Here is a 21,996-nt window from a genome sequence, read left to right on the forward strand (position 1 = left end):
TTTAGGAAGGATGTCAAGGCCTTCGAGAGGGTGCAGCAGAGATTTACCAGAATGGTACCAGGGATGAGAGACTTCTGTTATGTGGAGAATCTGGAAAAGCTGGAGTTGGCCTCTTTACAGCAGAGATGGTTAAGGGGAGATTTGATGGAGGCGTTCAAAATCATGAACGATTTTGATAGAATAAATTAGGAGAAACTGTTTCCAGTGGCAGAAGGGTCGGTAACCAAAGGACACAGAGTTAAGGTGATTGGCAAAGAGCCAAAGAGAATGCAAGGAAACATCTTTTTTAATGCAGCGAGTTGTAATGATGTGGAATGTACTGCAAGGATGGTGGAAGCAGACTTAACAGTAACTTTCAAAAGGGGATTAGATAATACTTGAAGGGAAAAAAATTTACAGGGCTATGGGGAAAGAGCTAGTGAATGGGATTAATTGGATAGCTCTTTCAAAGAGCCAGCACAGACAAGATGGGCCAAATGGTCTCCTACTGTGCTGTACCTAGTATGATGTGTACTCTTCTATTTTAGTTCTAATTATCAAATTCATTACCTTTCTAATTACTGACGCCAAGCTAATGAGCCTGTTATCGCCAAGTATAGCTCAGTCATCTTTTTTTGATTATGGGAAACATCTTTATCTACTTCCAGTCTATCATAACCTCCCCAGTGTTAATGGACCTCCTCAAGGTGCATTAAAAATTTCCCACTTTCTTTCTCTAAATACCTTGGAATAAAGTTCATCCATTCCAGTTAATTGATTTTCAGCTTTTTAAACCTCCATTTCACTAAGTGCTAAAATCCCAAAACACACACAATTGAGGGGGAGGAATTTTAATCACCAGCTGGTTTTCATTGGTTTCTTAGATTCCCATCTGCGCGTGGCAGAATGAGGCCATGGTGATTTTAACTGGTGGGCCTCGTTAACATGTTGCTGGAAAACTTCCTGCCCGGAACAGGTGGGAAGCAACTGTTGGCTTGTGGAAATTCAAGCAGCCCTTAGCCACCTTGTGGAAAACTATAAAGACCACATTAATGTAGAAATACGTGAACAGTTACTTGACCATAAAAGAGAACAGCATGATGGGTATTTGACCAATGTTAACTCCTTGACTCCTATACATAGGGTAGTTACAATTTCATACGCACTCACAGAAAGACACAATTGTCCTTCGTACATTGATAATTAAGTTGGTTGTCCAGGTGCTTGGTACTGTTTGGCCTCCCCTCCCTTCCCCCCATGTAAATAAGGACATGCTAGCTTATAATATAATGAGAATACAGTTCTTGAAGAGGCCATGTAGCCTTGATTCTGACTTCAGCCCTGTGATTAAACAGTTTGGAATTTAGGGAGGTGTTGTTCTCTCATGCCTGTGAAGCCTACGTGCCAGAACAGGAATGAGCTAAGGATGTCAGAGGGTGGATTCCCTATTTTTGATTGACTAACCACTTGACCACTGAGAGTGTACATGTACGCCCATATTCAATGATAGACAGACATTACTGAATTAAGTGTATAAAAATAGCCACCTCCTTTATCTTTCAAAGTCGTAGTCTCAACCCTTGATTGGGGTACACATCCAACTTGTACAAGTTTCTTAATAAATTCTTACTTGTCTGAAAATAAGTGTTTGGAGTTAATGCATTGTGTATAATAGGTAATTAAGTTTTCGACAGTTTCTTGGAGGTTCCACCGAGATCGCTTGTGATCTCCGGTCAGTACGGAAACAAGTTGTCTGTACAAACCCAGACACACAGCGATTGAATAAGTGTATGCATTAACTGACGTGACTAATTCTTCTGTTTGCCTTTAGGAATTGGAAGGCGATCATACGAAATGTGTTTCGTATAGACAAGGAAAGAAAAAAAAGAGAGACGCGCGACAGATTACTCGATATTGTCAGCTGCGGTGTTGTAGTAACGGGCTGAGAGAGCAATAACGGAGTAGATCTGTGATACCGGTGATACTAGGAGTGAAGTTGAGGTTGCTGTATGGGACCGACAGACTGTCAGCTCCGAGTGGATAGAGGCGCCAGGAAAGGAGGTAACCAGTTTACAGACTTGTTTAAAAAAAAATTCTTAGTGTGAAGTTGTCATTTGGACAAGCGCAGGCTAGATGTTGCGTAATTTGGAAAAGTGTGAAATTGCAAGTCTGTAGTGGCGACAAACGCAGACTGATGTGGATGTCGTGGATTCGGAAAAGTGTGAAATTCTGGTTTACCTGAATTAAGTGTTTCGGTAGAAACACTGATAGTGCTCAAGGGAAGGAGCACTTTAAAAAAAAGTCTTGCGTAAGTCAGCTGATTCAACTAAGTGCAGACGTTTCTCTCACGCACCTAGCCTGGGCTGGTTATTGGGGCCAGGACCCTGGAGTGGGTGTAGAGAACACATGACGTCTTGTCCAATCAGCTGAATTATCAAGTATAGAATTGTGATAGTTAAGATAGGCCTTGATTGTTGTGTAATTACAGTGTGGAGGAACTATAAGCAAAATCCCTAAAAAAAAAGGAACACCTGCTGCTTACATGTACAGAAACTTTGGGAAAGAAACAACTGACGAGTTGATAGTTTGGTCCAAATGGACCAGAACTAAGAAATATCCCTTTCCCAAAGACGGTACATTTAATATGGATAGAATTAAGTGACTAGAAAAATGTGTAAAAGACAGAGACCCGAAAAAGAAAGGTTCTGTTGTTTTAGTGTACTGTCCCTTTAAAAAGCCTGTCCTGATCAGTGTGTTTTTTTGTCGGTGTTGTGGGCCACGCCCCCTTCTTACTGCGTCCTACATGTTTTCTTCTTTTGTGTGATGTATCTGTTTTGTCTTGTGTTTAATTCTGATATTGCTGAATTAAAATTGGAGTTATTGAGGTGAAGTGACCAATTAAATTCTGATTCTTATAAAATGTGAGCATGTCAAATTCCAGACATGGGATCTTCTAAAAAATTGGCATTTTGAATTTTTATCTTGTGATTGGCTGTGGTTTAAAAAAACAGGGTTCAAAAAAAAAATTAACGGGACAGATAAAAAAAAACTATCTGGTATCACCGTGATAGGAAAAGTCGGAAAGCTGGAACAGCTCGGAGAGTTGGTTATAATCAAACCCACTAAAAGTATGTGAAAAAAAATGAATTGGACAGCAACTTATAAAACTTACGAAGACTAACTATAAACTAAAATGTACGATGGGAGATGTTATTTCCCGGTATGAATTTTTTCTAAACAAAAGAATTTATGTGAGAACTGTCTGAGGCTTGCCCAGAACACAGGTGAACATGAGGTAACAATTGGTATAGGTTATATTATTAAAATTGACCCAATCACTCGGAAATGCCAAAGGCTACAATTGACTGAGATACAAGTTTTCACGCTACAGTGAAAAAAAAATTGATAAGAAAGGAATGTAAAACAAATCGTATGAAAAGAAAGCATAGGTTAGACAATTGGAAGTCCATTATTTGAGCTATGTACTGACACAGGGTACTAAACGCCTATCAGTTTTACCCCGCCACATTATGATAACGAAGTTCGACAAGTTCTGGGGCTATTCAATTTTATTTGAAACTAATAGTAGCTCCAATACAAGATCTGACCAAAGAGGGGAGACCTTCCCTGACAAATTATATAACTCGCATTGAGAATGCTAAGAAAACTCAACAATTAGATCAACACCTCCTAACTCAAGTGTTAAACAAAGCGAGGTGGACATCGTAAAAAGGGATAGACAAATATGGAGACGTAAAGGTCTGTGATAAATGATATAGCAACTGCCTTTAATACGGTGCCTCAGTTGTTAACACCATTGATTTGGACATCTTGAAAACACAGAGATTAGGACTTGGAGTTAGAAATTCCAGTCTGCAGTCCTACGTACATCTGTATGTGGGAGAGACAGGGTTTATTTCAGATAGACTGCGTGCTCCAGAGAGAGAGAGAGAGGGACTAGGCAATTTCTCTCTCCTGTTTTATTTTCTGGATTTGTTTCGGGTAAAGGGATTACTCCTTTGGACAAAATAAATAAAACTGATGATTTGACAAATTAACCCCTTGCGCTCTCAAGAAGAGCCGCAATGGATTTTCTGTGTTTATTTTAAAACAGGTGACCCTGGTTTTTGGGACCACGTGAGTGTTGATGGTGCAGGATTACCAAGAGTAGTTCTTTGACATAAAATGGCTTTACAAAGTCACGGTGCAACCTTTGCTGGAGAAATTTGGTGCAGGAAACGATCCAGTGGTGTTAAAGATTTAAGACTTTAGCTGCAGACATCGGCAGATACCAAATGTCACAGCGTGGTGATGTCAACCTGATTCTCTTCTTTTGAAAACATTTTGATTTGTTTTGTTTTAACCCATTTATTGTCTTCCGAGACAGAGTGCTCGAGGTGGGAAGATATGGGAGTTACATCCAAAATTAATTACGAGCACTTCATCTCGACTATAACAAAACCACAAAGCCTGGACATAATTTGTTTCTGAAATTGGAATTGATAAGAAAAATTTATATGAGTTGCTATTCAAGCACTCGAGAAAGAAAAAATTACTTGTAATTTAAGGGGATAATCAAATTATATTTTAAAATAAAAGAAGTCCAGTCTAAATGGTTCCTATTGAATGCTGTGTATCAAGGAAGAATTCTTTTCGCGAGGGAAGAAAATTTTACATTGACAAGTCCTGTCAGTCCAACAATACTGCTCTCAAGTTGGGATAATTGTGAAATGATAGAAGGGACTCGGGCACAATGTAGTGGGATATTTTGGGAAATGAAAAGCGGTTCAAAAGAAATTACGTAAAATAAATAAATTTTGGGATATTGGACCGGACTGTAAATATTGTATCGGACAGTAACGTTCCTCCAGGGCTCATGATAGGTAATATAATGGGTTATGTAAAATTAGATGAGAGGAAGTGATTGAGAATTAAAGTAAAGAAACAGAGAAATTACAACAAATGGGAATTTCTCTAAAGTCATTGAATTGGGCATGATTTAAAAAAAAAAATCAATCTGGCATAAATATACAATCTAGTGAAAGTCAGGAAAATGTAGTTGAGAATAGTAAATTGACAGCTTTCTCGTGGAGATATTTGTGTCCTTGCCTATAATGAACAATGAGAAAGCTACACTCAATAGCCTGGCCACTACCCTGACATCGGGACCACGCAGGGGGAGATAAGCACTCTAGACGCCCCTGATCTTTTTGATAAGATAACCTGAAAACCTAAGAATGGCTACAGTGGACATAAAAGATACAAATGTATGTTGCCATCATCTGAAACGGAGATCAGGATGAAGAACATGATTACAAAGGCCTATGGCCTGGTGAGCTAGTGCAACCACTCTTTAAACAAACCAGTTGCTTTTACAGGACTGAATCCTACATATGATGTGTGCCATGGAAAACGTTCGGAAATACCGTGAGGAAGAAGAGACTGGCCAGCAGAAAGTTAATATCCAAGAACACTAAGCTCATTCCTATGATATGTTGCTAGTATGCGGAAATACATGAAGAAGATACACTGAAGAATGAGTCTCAGACAGGCTCAGTTACTTGACAACAGCACAACGTGAAATGGGTAATGTGGTCCAGGCGAGTGAGAAATCCTTTTAAACAAGGCACTGACACATGGTCCATAGAGAAACCAACTAATTAATGAAACAGTCAGGAAACACTAGTACCAATCAGAAGGACTGAAATTAAAGTAAAGAGGGACATAGTAATTTGGATTTCCAAAATTCAGGGTTAGGTTCCCATCAGTTAACAATGAAATTGGGAGAAACAATACTTAGAAGATATCCGCACGATGGATACAAAATTACAAAATTATGAGGGGCCCAGATAAAGTAGACAGGAAGTACCTGTTTCCCCTAGCAGAGGGTTCAAGAACTAGAGGACATAGATTTAAGCTGATTGGCTGGAACAAAATTAGAGGGATGTGTTACTAGACATGCTGTCACTGTATGTCCACACAGTGTTGGACACAGCCTAGAAGCACAGTGTGGGTTTAACAATACCAGTACCAATCAGGATATTAACTGTACCATGGAGGCCCTACAGGCGGATCTAAAACCCACTCAAGTGGCATATGCCCGAGAGGGCGAATACTGTGATACAACTAATTTGAAAACATTTAAATATGCCAATCTAACTTGTGATATTTTAAGTACACAATTCTACTCCATTCCTGAAGTCCCGGTTCGGATTGGACTCAAGGAACTGGTAGAGATACACCGGCATAACCTCACCACCTTACAAGTTTCTGAGAATGTCAAAAAGGACTTAAAAGAATATCAGGACACATTTGGGTATCTGACACCCCTGTTGCCTAAATACTTGAAAGCATGGTGAATGGAGATATGACTCTCCCAGAAGGTTTATTATAACCTACAACAGGACAATAAAGACATTAAGCATGACATTGACCAAATTAAAGTCACCACTTGGTGAGATGACCTCTGGAATTTGGGACTGAATATACAAATCCATCCTTGGATTAGATTAGTTTCATATGTATTAGTCGTAGTGCAGTTTGTTGCAATATGATTCTTGATTTTCATTGCATGTAATAAATGTAAGTAGAGGATGAAGGGTTTGACAAAGGTAGTAAAACAGAGCCTGGGTGAGAATGTCCCCATTGTCTCTGTGATTTCAACTAAGAACACATCTTAATGGTACCGGGAGTAGCACCCGCTGGGGTAAGGTGCATGGAAAAGGGAAGACAATCATAGTTTGATAGGATTATCAGATGCTCTGCCTCTCTTCCACCCGGACTGGTGGCCATCACGAAGGGAACCTGGTTAAGATGAGGTACAGTATCTAAGAGGATATTGTAGGGATAACATTTGGATTAACGGATATAAAGGGGAGGGCCCCAATTCACAGGTATAAAATGGTCTGAAGGTACCATTCAGTCTAGTTAGGCTGGAAACAAAATATAAAACACCATGGGATATTTGACTATGTTAGCCCTTTTCAAACTAACATGAATAGGTTTAGCTGACCAAGGACATTCGCAGCTTACTTGAGAAATGTTTAGAAGGAGTCTGTTCCTGAGAAGAGATAAGAGTACAAAGGCGTATTGATCAAACATGTCTGAGTTCTATTGGGACTTCGCTAGTTCAAGGGCTAGTCATATTCGTTGTTATAATTCTTATAGTTTATTGCTTACTTAAGTGTTGCTGTGCTATGATGTCCAATCTGGGTACACATATAGCGCCCACAAATTTGATGGTACAAGTAGGGGTGACACAGGATGAGGTCCAGGAGGAGTTTGAACGTCTGGGTAGAATAATGCTTTATTAGAGTATTGTCCTTATATATATATATATATATGTAGGACAAAAGGAGGGAATGTGGAAAACTATAAAGACCACATTAATGTAGAAATACGTGAACAGTTACTTGACCATAAAAGAGAACAGCATGATAGGTATTTGACCAATGTTAACTCCTTGACTCCTATACATAGGGTAGTTACAATTTCATTCGCACTCACAGAAAGACACAATTGTCCTTAGTACATTGATAATTCAGTTGGCTGTCCAGGTGCTTGGTACTGTTTGGCCTCCCCTCCCTCCCCCCCTGTAGATAAGGACATGCTAGCTTATAATATAATGAGAATACAGTTCTTGAAGAGGCCATGTAGCCTTGATTCTGACTTCAGCCCTGTGATTAAACAGTTTGGAATTTAGGGAGGTGTTGTTCTCTCATGCCTGTGAAGCCTACGTGCCAGAACAGGAATGAGCTATGGATGTCAGAGGGTGGATTCCCTATTTTTGATTGACTAACCACTTGACCACTGAGGGTGTACATGTACGCCCATATTCAATAATAGACAGACATTACTGAATTAAGTGTATAAAAATAGCCACCTCCTTTGTCTTTCAAAGTCGTAGTCTCAACCCTTGATTGAGGTACACTTCCAACTTGTACAAGTTTCTTAATAAATTCTTACTTGTCTGAAAATAAGTGTTTGGAGTTAATGCATTGTGTATAATAGGTAATTAAGTTTTCGACAACCTGCTGCCACTCAGGTAAGTGTGGGGACTGGGGTTCCCTAGGAACAGGAGTAGGCCATTTAGCTCCTCAAGCCTGTTCTGCCATTCAATGAGATCATGGCTGATCTGCGGCCTAACTCTATATACCCACCTTAGCTCCATATTCCTTAATACCTTTGGTTAACAAAAATCTATCAATCAATCTCAGATTTAAAATTAACAAATTGAGCAGGCATCAACAGCTATTTGTGGAAGAGTATTCCAAACATCAACCACCCTTTGTGTTTAGAAATTTTTCCTGACTTCACTCCTGAAAGTCCTGGTTCTAATTTTTAGGCTATGTCCCCTAGTAGATTCCCCAGTGGAAATAGTTTCTCTCTATCTAGCCTATCAGTTCCCCTTAATATCTTGAAAGCTTAGATCCAATCACACACAACCTTCTCAATTCCAGGGAATACAACCCTAGTTTGTGTAATGTCTCCTTGTAATTTAACCCTTGGAGTCCAGGTATCATTCTAGTAAATCCATGTTGCACTCCCTCCAAGGCCAAAATATCCTTCCTAAGGTACGGTGCCCAGAACTGAGCACAGTACTCCAGGTGTGGACTAACCAGGGCTTTGTACTACTGGAGCATAACTTCTACCTGCTTGTATTCTAGTCCTCTAGATATAAAGGCCAGCATTCTATTAGACTTCTTGATTATTTTCTGTACCTGTCCATGGCATTTTAATGCTCTATGTACATGGTCCCCTAAGTCTCTTTGGGCCTCTACTGTTTTGAGCTTTTCACCATTTAGAAAGTACTCTGATCTATACTTTTAAGGTCCAAAGTGGATGACCTCACACTTGCCTACATTGAAATCCATTTGGCACTCAATCTATTAATATCTCTCCAATTTGAAGCTTCCATCCACACTGCTCACAATGCTACCTATCTTTGTCTCATCGGCAAACTTGGATATGTTTTTTTTTTATTCGTTCACGGGATGTGGGCGTCGCTGGCGAGGCCAGCATTTATTGCCCATCCCTTATTGCCCTCGAGAAGGTGGTGGTGAGCCGCCTTCTTGAACCACTGCAGTCCGTGCGGTGACGGTTCTCCCACAGTGCTGTTAGGAAGGGAGTTCCAGGATTTTGACCCAGCGACGATGAAGGAACGGTGATATATTTCCAAGTCAGGATGGTGTGTGACTTGGAGGGGAACGTGCAGGTGGTGTTGTTCCCATGTACCTGCTGCTCTTGTCCTTCTAGGTGGTGGAGGTCGCGGGTTTGGGAGGTGCTGTTGAAGAAGCCTTGGCCAGTTGCTGCAGTGCATCCTGTGGATAGTACACACTGCAGCCACAGTGCGCCGGTGGTGAAGGGAGTGAATGTTTAGGGTGGTGGATGGGGTGCCAATCAAGCGGGCTGCTTTATCTTAGATGGTGTCGAGCTTCTTGAGTGTTGTTGGAGCTGCACTCATCCAAGCAAGTGGAGAGTATTCCATCACACTCCTGACTTGTGCCTTGTAGATGGTGGAAAGGCTTTGGAGAGTCAGGAGGTGAGTCACTCGCCGCAGAACACCCAGCCTCTGACCTGCTCTCGTAGTCACAGTATTTATATGGCTGGTCCAGTTAAGTTTCTGGTCAATGGTGACCCCCAGGATGTTGATGGTGGGGGATTCGGTGATGGTAATGCCGTTGAATGTCAGGGGGAGGTGGTTAGACTCTCTCTTTTTGGAGATGGTCATTGCCTGGCACTTATCTGGTGCGAATGTTACTTGCCACTTATGAGCCCAAGCCTGGATGTTGTCCAGGTCTTGCTGCATGCGGGCTTGGACTGCTTCATTATTTGAGGGGTTGCGAATGGAACTGAACACTGTGCAGTCATCAGCGAACATCCCCATTTCTGACCTTATGATGGAGGGAAGGTCATTGATGAAGCAGCTGAAGATGGTTGGGCCTAGGACACTGCCCTGAGGAACTCCTGTAGCATCTAAGTCGTTAATAAATACAGTGAATAGTTGAGGTCCCAACAGAGCCCTGTGGGACACCACTCGTCACATTCTGCCAATTTGAGTACCTGCCCATTATCCCTACTCTGGCTGAGCAGCAAGAGACAATTTCCTAACCAGGTCAATAATTTGCCTTCAATTCCATGAGCTTCAACTTTAGCTAATAGTCTCTTATGAGGGACTTTATCAAATGCCTTCTTTAAACAACATCCATAGACATTCCCCTGTCCATTACTTTAGTCACCTCTTCAATTAAAATTCAATCAGGTTCATCAGGCAAGAACTTTGCAAATCTATGCCAGCTCTGTCTGATCAGCTGAAAATTTAAGGTGTTCAGTCACTTTGTCCTTAATTATAGTCTTTAGTATTTTCCTAACAACAATGTTAGGCTAACTGGTCTGTAATTCCCTGGTTTCCCTATCTCACCTTTCTTAATTAGCCGAGTGATGTGCAATTTTCCAATCTATAGGAACGGTTCCTGAATCGAGAGAACTTTGGAAGATTATAGTTAGGGCTTCTCCAACATTCTCACCTACTTCCTTTAAAACACTGGGAAACCATCTGGTCTTGGGGATTTGTCACTTTTTAGTGAAATTATTTGCTTCATTACTGTTAATTTCCTTATGTTAATTATGGAAAGTTCCCATCCCTGATTCAAACTTAGTTCCCTTGGGGTATCTGGCATGCTAGCCTCTTCCTCTGCTGTAAATACTGACATGTCCACCATTTCCTTATTTTCATTTACAACATCACCATTATCAATTTAAGGGGCCCACAATGCTCTTGATCACTCACTTTCCTAATAAAATTGTTTTGTGTTGATTTTGATATCTCTTACAAGTTCCTTTTCATACTCTTTGTGTAGCTCTTATTTTGTCACTCTGCTGTTCTTTATATCTCTCCCAGTTGTCAGGATCTGTGCTTTTTCTTTTAGTTTTATGTTGTCCCTTATCTCTTCTTGTCCATGGCTTTTTTTTTTAGGCAAGTAGAGCTCTTGCCCCTTAGGGATATAAACTGGTTCTGGATCACATCTATAGCAAAGTCTCCACTACCTGCTTACCTCTTGTTATAGCCTCTCATCATTGAAGTAATTTCATCCTCAATCACTAAGGCTACTCCTCCCCCTCTACCAGTTTCCCTATAGGACCTTATAACCTGGTATATTCAGTTCTCAGTCCTGATCGTCTTGCAGCCATGTCTCAATAATAGCTACCATGTCATACTCCTTCAGATGAATTTGCACCTGAAATTCATTCAATTTGATCCTTATACACCATGCATTTGTATAAAGAAAGCTTATTTGGGCCACACACCCTAACTTGTCCTTCTGCTGTAATGTTGTTTTTCCTCACACATTACTTTTCTCTCTCTTGATTTAATTACTTTACATCTTTTAGTTTTCCCTTTATCTGTAGGGCCTAAAGCATAATTTCTGACTATTACTCTACTCTTCCTCTTTGGTTGTTTTAAAATTATTATTTACACTACCTTTTCCACTTGAGCCCTCCACTCCATTTACTAGTTTAAAGTCCTTGAAACCACCCAATTTATCCTTTCCACTAGGACCCTGGTCCCAGCCCAGTTCACATGGAGCCCATCCCAATGGTACAGTTCCTTCCTGTCCCAGTATTGGTACCAGTGTCTCTTGAAATGGAACCCCTCTTTTCCACACCACTCCTTCAGCCTCTTGTTCACCTCCCTAATCTGTCTATCTCTACACCAATTTGCACATGGCTTGAGTAATAATCCAGAGATTATAACTCGAGGCCCTGTTTTATAAATTTAGCTCCTGGTACTCTAAGTAGGACCTCCTGTCTACTCTTGCCTAGGTTGTTGGTCCCAACATGGACCACAACAACTGGATCCTCCCCTCCCTCTCAAATCCTTTCAAGCCAGTTTGAGATGTCCCTCACCCTGGCACCAGGGAGGCAACCTACCATGTGGGACTCTCGATCCTGCTTACAAAGGATGCCATCTGTCCTCCAAATTACTGAATCCCTATAACTACCACATCAGGCTCCTCCTCCTCCCTTTGGACAGCCTCCCTCTCCAAGGTGCTGTGGTCAGCATTCTGGCTGTCCTTCTGACAGTCTTTATCCTTAATCTCACAGGTAGGAAGTACATTGTACCTGTTGGATAGGATCAGTTTCTGCAGATCCTTGTTCTTTCTCTCACCCAAGTTCCCCTTACTTTGTGCACTAATGGTCACACCAACCCCATTCTGATCCTGTACCTCTCAGAGGTGACCAAGGTCTGGAGCAAACCAACCAGACACTCCTCCCTCTCCCTTATGTGTCAGAGTGTCTCCAATTCATACTCCAGCTCAATGACTGAGCTGGAGAGATTCAAGACAGGGACATCTACTGCAGATGTGTTCATTTGGGACATTCTCAATGTTCACAAACCCTCACATACTATAGTCCAGACACACAACCTGCTCTGCTATATCTTAGTCTATCTTTACTTATAATTACTGTTTAGTCTGTTTTTCTTGCTTTTTAAAAAAATCCACACCAAATTCTCAAGTTCCATTCTGTTCAGTATGCTCTGTGCTTCAGCAGATACCCTCCTAATTTATATACCTTTTGAGAACACCAGTTACAACTGCTTAATCAGCTTCTGGCTCTCAGTAATTACCCCTTATTCAGGCAATCACTTACAGCTGGTTGACTGTTATCTATCACTGACTTACAGTTTCTGTTAACCATTAACCAGCTTATAGTTTCTTTTAAAATTCTAAGTTAAATTTTAATTTCAATTTACCCACTACTTTACCACAGATTTCCACTCCCACCAAATTCTCAAGTTCCTACTCAATTCACAATCCATTCTATTTGCAATGCACTCTGTGCTTCAATGGATAACCTCTTAATTTATATACCTTTTGAGAACAGCAGTTACAACTGCTCAGTCAGCCTCCAGCTCAATTTAATTAGCCCTATTCAGGCAATCACTTACAGCTGATTGTCTGTTAACTGCCACTGACGTGCAGTTTCTGTTAACCATTCAGTAACTTGCACTTTCTTTTAAAGTTTTATAGTTCTAAGTTAAATTTTAACTTCAATTCACCCACTACTTTACCACAGTTTCCACTCTCACCAAATTCTCAAGTTCCCACTCGGTTCATGATCCACTCTGATCCAGGGGGTCCTGCATCAAGGGGAAGCCGAAACTTTCTTTGTGGGCCCTGAAGGGTCATCGCTGCTCCTCCTGGCCCCACAAAGGAAAGCAAAAAAAACTTTTGGTGAATGGCCTCTTCTGCTTCCTTTCCGCTTCTGACTGCAGTTCACCTGGAAATAAAGCCACAGCAGCTTCCCAGCTTGGGTTGAAGTTTAAACAGTGGTCAGATCGCAATGATGCCATCAGATCCCGCGCTGTATTTTAAAAGAAGGACCCTGCCGACTTCAAGCTGGTGCCTTTGCCACCTGCTCTGAAGCGCAGGTTAAGATGGAAGGTGGTGGGATCCGGGTGGGACATTGGCAAAGAAATCATTTGGTCAATTATAACTGCCCACCAGGCAGGTAGGGTTAAAATCAAACCCAATATGTGTCTGATAATAGATGGTGTATTGTTAGAATTCTCATTGGTTAAAAGCCTCTAAAGAATTAGTTATTTTACATGTTCACAATCTCCTGTTCATCCTCATTTCCAACTTCAAATGAGTCCTTTAAGTTTTGACTTTTTCCCTTTCTACCCTCTTGCTGTTATGCTAATGGAAGAATCTTTTTAGCATAGGTTTTGCATTTCCAGTTATCTCTTGGCATCACTCATCTCTTTATAACCTGCTTCTTGTAAACACCCTCTCCTTTCTCCCTACAAGCTTTGTAAATCTTTTTTTCTTAATCTTTAATTTCCCTGCTGATTCACTTTTAGAGCAATTTTATTTACTTTGCTCCTGGAGAACTTGGGTACATGCTTGTCCTTTATGCCTTGCATAATGATTTCAATTATAACAATTAATCCTTAAAGATTTGTCCTTCAGCAATGCCACCAGCCCCCCTACCCCCCACCCCACCCCACCCCACCACACCACTAAGTTGCCAAGTGCAGCTTTCATATCTTTCAAGTTTGCCTATCTGAAGTTACCTGCTCGAGTTGTTTATGCACTTGCAACATCTCTTGGGTCTGGAATATGATGTTCAGTTAGAACCATAGAACCATCGAAAAGATACAGCACAGAAGGGGGCCATCGTGTCTGCGCCGGCTCGAAGAACAACCAGGTGTCCATTCTAATCCCACCTTCCAGCACCCAGTCCGTAGCCCTGCAGCTTACAGCACTTTAGGTGCAGGTCCAGGTACTTTTTAAAAGAGTTGGGGGACTCTCCCTCTACCACCAATTCGGGCAGCAAATTCCATACACCCACCACCCTCTGGGAAAAAAGTTTTTCCTCATGTCCCCTCTAATCCTTCTGCCAATCAGCTTAAATCTATGTCCTCTAGCTCTTGAACTCTCCTCTAGGGGAAACAGGTACTCCCTGTCTACTTTATCTCGGCCCCTCATAATTTTGTACACCTCAATCAAGTCTCCCCTCAGCCTCCTCTGCTCCAAGGAAAACAACCCCAGCCTTTCCAATCTCTCCTCGTAGCTGCAATTTTGAGGCCCTGGCAACTTTCTTGTAAATCTTCTCTGCACTCTCTCCAGAGCAATTACATCCTTCCTGTAATGTGGTGACCAGAACTGCGCACAATACTCCAGCTGTGGCCTTACCAGCATTTTATACAGTTCAATCATTACATCCCTGCTTTTGTATTATCTGTACTGCCACCTACAGGGACCTGTGCACATGCACTCCAAAGTCTCTCACTTCCTCTACCCCTCTCAATATATTCCCGTTTACTGCATATTCCCTTTTACTGTTTTCCCTCCCTAAGTGCATTATCTCACACTTCTCCGGGTTGAACTCCATTTGCCACTTTTCCGCCCACTCCACCAACCCATTGATATCTTCTTGGAGTCTACAGCTATCTTCTTCACTATCAACCACACGGCCAATTTTTGTGTCGTCTGCAAATTTGCCAATCATGCCCCCTACATTCAAGTCCAATCATTAATATATACCACAAACAGCAAGGGACCCAACACTGAGCCCTGTGGCACATCACTTGAAATGGATTTCCATTCGAAAAGGCATCCATCGACTTATACCCGTTGTTTCCCGTTGCTGAGCCAATTTTGGATCCAATTCGCCACATTTTCCTGTATCCCATGGGCTTTTACCTTTCTGACCAGTCTGCCATGTGGGACCGTGTCAAATTGGTTTGGTCACACTGCCTCAAAAATTATAAAGATGCATTAGGAAGGATTCAGAGAAGAGTGACCAGGACAGCTGAAAGTCTTAGGGAATTAAATCATGAAGGCTCAAGTGACTAAACTTATTTTCACTGGAGGAAAGACACAATGCAAACTTTTAAAATAAAGTTTAAGGTTGAAGTAAATTAGCTACTTATTTTGCACGATAGCAAAGGACATTAGGACATAAATATAAAAGCCTCAAGCAAGGCTAGAAGTTTCCTTTTTTCCCTTGCATAGGACAATGACCAATGTGGGAAAGCTATTAATTCAGGGCACAATGGCACCTTCAACGTGGAGTTGGGTGTTAGGGAGATATTTAACAGCACAATTATTCGTATTAGTTGGTAGAACCTGTTGATTCCTTAGTTAGGGAGGGAAGTCTATAATAGGATAGCCATATATATAGGCGCTCAATGGAGTTAGCAAAATGGCCTGAATAGTCTTTTTTTATTTTACATAGAATTACATAGAATGTAAAGGACAGAAACAGGCCATTCAGCCCAACAGATCCATGCCGGTGTTTATGCTCCACATGAACCTTCTCCCTACTTCATCTAACTCTATCAGCATATCTTTCTGTTCCTTTCTCGCTCATGTTTATCTAGCTTCCGCTTAAATGCATCTATGCTAGTTGCCTCAACAACTCCTTGTGGTAACGAGTTCCACGTTCTAACCACTCTCTGGGTAAAGAAGTTTCTCCTGAATTCCTTGTTGGATTTATTAGTGACTATCTTATATTTATGGCCCCTAGTTCTGATCTCCCCCGCAAGTGGAAACATCCTCTCCACATCTACCCTATCAGGTCACTCCTCAGTCTTTTCTTTTCTAGAGAAAAGAGCCCCAGCCTGCTCAATCTTTCCTGATAGGTATAATCTCTCAGTTCTGGTATCATCCTAGTAAATATTTTTTGCACCTTCTCCAGTGCCTCTATATCCCTTTTATATTATGATGACCAGAACTGTTCAGTGTACTCCAAGTGTGGTCTAACCAAGGTTCTATACAAGTTTACCATAACCTCTCTGTTTTTCAATTCTATCCCTCTAGAAATGAACCCCAGTGCTCGGTTTGCTTTTTTTTATGGCCTTATTAATCAGTGTCATTGCTTTTAGTGATTTGTGTATCTGTACCCCCAGATCCCTCTGCTGGGTGTGTAATTCCTTTGCTAATTACACACCCATTCTGCAAGTTTATTAACGTCTTCCGGTATTTTGTCGTAGTCCTCCTCGGTATTAACTAATTTGATGTCCTCTGCAAATTTTGAAATTGTACTTCCGATTCCAGAGGCCAAATCGATGATGTAAATGATGAACAAGAGTCGTCCCAGCACCGATCTTAGTGGAAGAACATTTCCCACCTTTTGCCAGTCTGAGTAGCTACCCTTAACCCTACTCTCTGTTTTCTGTTTTGTAGCCATCCAGCCATCCATTCTGCTATTTGTCCCCTGGCTGCACATACTCTGACCTTAGTCATGAGTCTACAATGTGGTACCTTACCTTATGAAAATCTAAATATATTAAATCTACTACATTACTCTTGTCTACCCTTTCTGTTACTTCTTCAAAGAATTCAATAAGGTTGGTCAAGCATGACCATCCCTTTTGAAATCCGTGCTGACTATTATATTTTCGGCTTCTAAATGTTTTTCGATTACATCTTTGAGTAAGGATTCCATTATCTTTCCAAAGTTAAGTTAGTTGGTCTATAGTTCCCTGTAAGGAATCTTACAACACCAGGTTATAGTCCAACAGTTTTATTTGAAAATCACAAGCTTTCGGAGATTATCTCCTTCGTCAGGTGAGTGAGTGAATGAGAGGTTCTCAAATCGCATATCTTATATTAGGTTGGGAATCAAAGGTGTCGTTGGTGTCCAGACAGGTTAGCCACGGAAAACAGTACGTCCCAGTATGCTCTATACAAAATGGGTCAAATTACACAGACAAAGAGAGAAAGAGACCCGGAAGGCAGAGAGAGAGAGACGTCAAAGAGGCCATCCCCTATGGACAGACCCTGCGAATACACAGGATCTGCTCAGACGAGGAGGAACATGATGGACACCTACAGACGCTGAAAGACACCCTTGTAAGAACGGGATATGATGCTCAACTTGTCGATCGACAGTTCCGACGGGCCACAGTGAAGAATCGCATAGACCTCCTCAGAAGACAAACACGGGACGCAACCAACAGAGTACCCTTCGTCGTCCAGTATTTCCCTGGAGCGGAGAAACTACGCCATGTTCTCCGCAGCCTTCAACATGTCATCGATGACGACGAACACCTCCCTAAGGCCATCCCCACGCCTCCACTACTCGCCTTCAAACAGCCATCCAACCTCAAACAGACCATCGTTCGCAGCAAATTACCCAGCTTTCAGGAGAACAGCGTCCACGACACCACACAACCCTGCCACGTCAACCTCTGCAAGACTTGCCAGATCATCGACACAGATACCACCATCACACGAGAGGACACCACCCACCTTGTACATGGTTCATACTCCTGTGACTCGGCCAACGTTGTCTACCTCATACGTTGCAGGAAAGGATGCCCCGGAGCATGGTACATTGGCGAGACCATGCAGACACTGCGACAACGGATGAACAGACACCGCGCAACAATCGCCAGACAGGAGGGTTCCCTCCCAGTCGGGGAACACTTTAGCAGTCAAGGACATTCAGCCACCGATCTTCGGGTAAGCATTCTCCAAGACGGCCTTCGAGACACACGACAACGCAAAATCGTTGAGCAGAAATCGATAGCCAAGTTCCGCACCCATGAGGACGGCCTCAACCGGGATCTTGGGTTCATGTCACGCTACACGCAACCCCACCAGCAGGGGAAAAAAAAAGTTATTTGTTTTTAAAACAACTGGACATTCTCTCTCTCTCTCTCTGCCTTTCGGGTCTCTTTCTCTCTTTGTCTGTGTAATTTGACCCATTGTGTATTCAGTATACTGGGACGTACTGTTTTCCGTGGCTAACCTGTCTGAACACCAATGACACCTTTGATTCCCAGCCTAATATAAGATATGCGATTTGAGAACCTCTCATTCACTCACTCACCTGACGAAGGAGATAATCTCCGAAAGCTTGTGATTTTCAAATAAAACTGTTGGACTATAACCTGGTGTTGGAAGATTCCTTACATTTGTCCACCCCAGTCCATCACCGGCATCTCCACATTATAGTTCCCTGGACATGGTTCTATCTTGCTTTTTAAATATAAGAATCATATTAGCTGTCTGCCAGTCCTCTAGCACTATTCCCTTTTCTGGTGATTTTTTATATATGTGTATTAATGCCTCTGCTATTTCTTCCCTACCTTCTTCTAATATGCATAGATGCAATCCATCCGGACCAGGGGTTTTATCCTCTCTAAGTTTGATTAGTTTATCAATTATCTCCCTCCTTTCTATCTTAAATGACTTCAATGAGGAGTGTAGAAGAGATTGCCAGGAGCAGCAACAGGCGTACCTAAAAATGAGGTGCCAACCTGATGAAGCTACAACACAGAACTACATGCATGCTAAACAGCGGAACCAACATGCTATAAGCAGAGCTAAGCGATTCCACAACCAACGGATCAGATCAAAGCTCTGCAGTCCTGCCACATCCAGTCGTGAATGGTGGTGGACAATTAAACAACAGGAGGAGGAGGCTCTGTAAACATCCCCATCCTCAATGATGGCAGAGTCCAGTAAGTGAGTGCAAAAGACTTGGCTGAAGCGTTTGCAAGCATCTTCAGCCAGAAGTGCCGAGTGGATGATCCATCTCAGTCTCCTCCCGCTATCCCCACCATCACAGAAGCCAGTCTTCCGCCAATTCGATTCACTCCACGTGATATCATGAAATGGCTGAGAACACTGGATACAGCAAAGGCAACGGGCCCCGAAAACATCCCGGCTGTCGTGCTGAAGCCTTGTGCTCCAGAACTAGCTGAGCCTCTAGCCAAACTGTTCCAGGACAGTTACAACACTGGCATCTACCTGACAATGTGGAAAATTTCCCAGGTATGACCTGTCCACAAAAAGTAGGACAAATCCAATCTGGCCAATTACTGCCCCATCAGTCTACTCAATCATCAGCAAAGTGATGGAAGGTGTCATCGACAGTGCTATCAAGCGGCACTTACTCACCAATAACCTGCTCACCAATGCTCAGTTTTGGGTTCTGCCAGGAACACTCGGCTCCAGACCTCATTACAGCCTTGGTCCAAACATAGACAAAAGAGCTGAATTCCAGAGGTGAGGTGAGAGTGACTGCCCTTGTCATCAAGGCAGCATTTGACCGAGTGTAGCACCAAGGAGCCCTAGTAAAATTGAAGTCACTGAGTATCAGGGGGAAAACTCTCCAGTGGCTGGAGTCATACCTAGCACAAAGGAAGATGGCAGTGGTTGTTGGAGGCCAATCATCTCAGCCCCAGGACATTGCTGCAGGAGTTCCTCAGGGCAGTGGCCTAGGCCCAACCATCTTCAGCTGCTTCATCAATGACCTTCCCTCCATCATAAGGTCAGAAATGGGGATGTTCACTGATGATTGCACAGTGTTCAGTTCCATTCACAACTCCTGAGGTAATGAAGCAGTCTGTGCCCGCATGCAGCAAGACCTGGACAACTTCCAGGCTTGGGCTGATAAATGGCAAGTAACATTTGCACCAGACAAGTGCCAGGCAATGACCATCTCCAACAATGATGTGGAGATGCCGGTGATGGACTGGGGTTGACAAATGTAAAGAATCTTACAACACCAGGTTATAGTCCAACAATTTTATTTGAAAATCACAAGCTTTGAGGCTTTCTCCTTCGTTCACCTGATGAAGGAGAAAGCCTCCAAAAGCTTGTGATTTTCAAATAAAATTGTTGGACTATGACCTGGTGTTGTAAGATTCTTTACATCTCCAACAAGAGAGAGTCTAACCACCTCCCCTTGACATTTAACGGCATTACCATCGCCGAATCCCCCACAATCAACATCCTGGGGGTCACCATTGACCAGAAACTTAACTGGACCAGCCACATACATAATGTGGCTACAAGAGCAGGTCAGAGACTGGGTATTCTTCAGCGGCGAGTGACTCACCTCCTGACTCCCCAAAGCCTTTCCACCATCTACAAGGCACAAGTCAGGAGTGTGATGGATTACTCTCCACTTGCCTGGATGAGTGCAGCTCTAACAACACTCAAGAAGCTTGACACCATCCAGGACAAAGCAGCCCGCATAATTGGCACCCCATTCACCACCCTAAACATTCACTCCCTTCACCACTGGTGCACTGTGGCTGCGGTGTGTACCATCCACAGGATGCACTGCAGCAACATTCCAAGGCTTCTTCAACAGCACCTCCCAAACCTGTGATTTCTACCACCTAGAAGGACAAGGGCAGCAGGCACATGGGAACAACACCACCTGCATGTTCCCCTCCAAGTCACACACCACCCCAACTTGGAAATATATCGCCGTTCCTTCATCGTCGCTGGGTCAAAAGCCTGGAACTCCCTACCTAACAGCACTGTGGGAGAACCTTCACCACACAGATTGCAGCGGTTCAAGAAGACGGCTCACCACCACCTTCTCAAGGGCAATTAGGGATGGGCAATAAATGCCGGCCTTGCCAGCGATGCCCACATGCCATGAATGAATAAACAAAATGTCTTTTTTTGATCTCTTCTTCTGTTGTCATGCCCAATCATTTTAGTCTCCCTGGTAAAGTAATTATTTAATATTTCTGCCATTTCACTGTCATTACCTGTGAGTTTATCGTGTATATCCTCTAGTGGCCCTATTCCTGTCCTGATTTTTCTTTTGTTATTCATGTGTCTGTAGAATACTTTGCTATTTCTTTTTATATTCCTTGATAATTTAATTTTTTGTTTCTCTTTGCCTTCCTAATGCTTTTTGACTTCTTTACTAACCTTTTCATGTTCCCTTTTGTCATCCTCTCCTTTGTTATGTCTGTACTTAGTGTATGCCTTTTTTTTAGTTTCAATTTTGCCCTTATTTCTTTATTCATCCATGGTGTATCATTACTTGCTAGTTTGTTCTTGCCTTTTAGTGGGATATATTTCTCCTGGACTTTATTGACCACCTTTTTAAATATTTCCCACTGTTGTTCTTTTTTTTGTTTATCAGTAAATTTTTCCAGTTTATTTTCCCTAGATCCAATCTCATCCCCTGAAAATCAACCTTTTTCCAAATACACAGACACAGACACAGGCAAAACTGATAGTCTTTTATTTGTTCTCAGAATCTGGGCGACACGGACTACATTTATTGCTCATCTCTAGTGGACCTCCTCCTTGATCTGCTAACAGACTACAATAGTCTAGTAGATATGCTTGTAGACTAGCAATCCAGAGGTCATAAATTCAAATCTTACCACGGCAAAATGTGAAACTGAATTCCATAAATCTGGTAATTTATACGTTAGCACTAGAAAAATAACCATGAAAGCTTCCAGACTGTTGTAAAAACCCAACTGGGTTTAGGGAAGGGAACCTACCATCCCTACCTGGTCTGGCCTACACGTGGCTCCAGTCCTACTGTATGTGCTTGATGTTTAATCTGCCCTAAAGTACTACCAAGGTTAAAATATCCATTGTTTTCAAACAATTCAAATAACCAGGTATAAAACAGGACAAATATTTCAAAAAGATTAATTTGAAATAACTGTCAGAAAATATGAACAAAGTACAGTTTGACAAGAACAATGATATTTCTGCTATGCTGAGCATA

General features: G+C 42.1%; 1 protein-coding gene and 1 long non-coding RNA gene across 2 annotated transcripts in view; one reads left to right on the forward strand and one right to left on the reverse strand.

The window, feature by feature from the left end:
* slc45a2 (solute carrier family 45 member 2) overlaps window positions 1–21,996 on the reverse strand; it is an 89,598-nt gene that overhangs the window by 40,045 nt on the left and 27,557 nt on the right. The gene's annotated exons all lie outside the window — the stretch shown is intronic.
* On the forward strand, window positions 1,575–7,958 carry LOC137321648 (uncharacterized). The gene is made up of 2 exons (XR_010962874.1): window positions 1,575–1,654; window positions 1,811–7,958. It is a non-coding gene; the product is annotated as an uncharacterized lncRNA (long non-coding RNA).

Source organism: Heptranchias perlo, chromosome 1, assembly GCF_035084215.1.
Source record: "Heptranchias perlo isolate sHepPer1 chromosome 1, sHepPer1.hap1, whole genome shotgun sequence".
Lineage (NCBI taxonomy): Eukaryota > Metazoa > Chordata > Chondrichthyes > Hexanchiformes > Hexanchidae > Heptranchias > Heptranchias perlo.